Source organism: Octopus bimaculoides, chromosome 23 (assembly GCF_001194135.2).
Source record: "Octopus bimaculoides isolate UCB-OBI-ISO-001 chromosome 23, ASM119413v2, whole genome shotgun sequence".
Lineage (NCBI taxonomy): Eukaryota > Metazoa > Mollusca > Cephalopoda > Octopoda > Octopodidae > Octopus > Octopus bimaculoides.
Window position 1 is genome coordinate 26,750,814 of NC_069003.1, and position 847 is coordinate 26,751,660.

Consider the following 847-nt stretch of genomic DNA (forward strand, 5'->3'; position numbering starts at 1 on the left):
TATGTATGTATGTATGTATGTATGTATGTATGTATGTATGTATGCATGGTATTATGTGAGATCGAAGATAATCTTAAATCAAAAATCTGAATTTCAAAAATTGATTAATGGTAAAATAAGTTTAATTAAAAATAAATAAATGTAAGTCTTTATTATAATAATAGTCTAATCATCCACCCATTATATTCAAAAATTTAGTCAGTAATATAGGAAGACGCATACCAACCATATCTGCAGACGAGATAGCATTTCAAAATGCCGCGCCGTATTATAATAATGCATTAAAGAATAGCGGATTCTCGGAGAAGATCCAGTATAGTCAAAGCGCTACTAGCAATAATAGGACCAGTAGAACTAGATCTAGGAAAGTTTTATGGTTTAATCCGGGATTAAAATCTAACATTGCAGTAAAATCTAATATAGGGAGAGACTTCTTGAAACTAGTTTTTAGGTACTTCCAAGAAAACCATTAGTTCTTTAGGAATTTTTAATAGAAGAACGCTTAAGATTAGCTATTCTTGTTACAAAGGCTTCGGCTCTTTAATGAATCAGCACAACACCAAAACTATTAGAAGCAACCACAGTGCCAGAAATAACCCAAAATGTTGCAATTGTAAAGATCAAAGTTACTGTCCGTTACTGTCTCAATCTAAACTGTCTGACAAACGGGAACGTGAAACTCTTGAGTGGCAGTTTTTGTGATATTTTTGTGACGTTTTTGCAGCTTCAATAATAATAATAAAGCATATTACTCTACCTCTGGTATCCGAGTACTATTTTTACCCGTGCACATGTATATATATATATACATGTATATATGTATATATATATATATACATGTGTATAT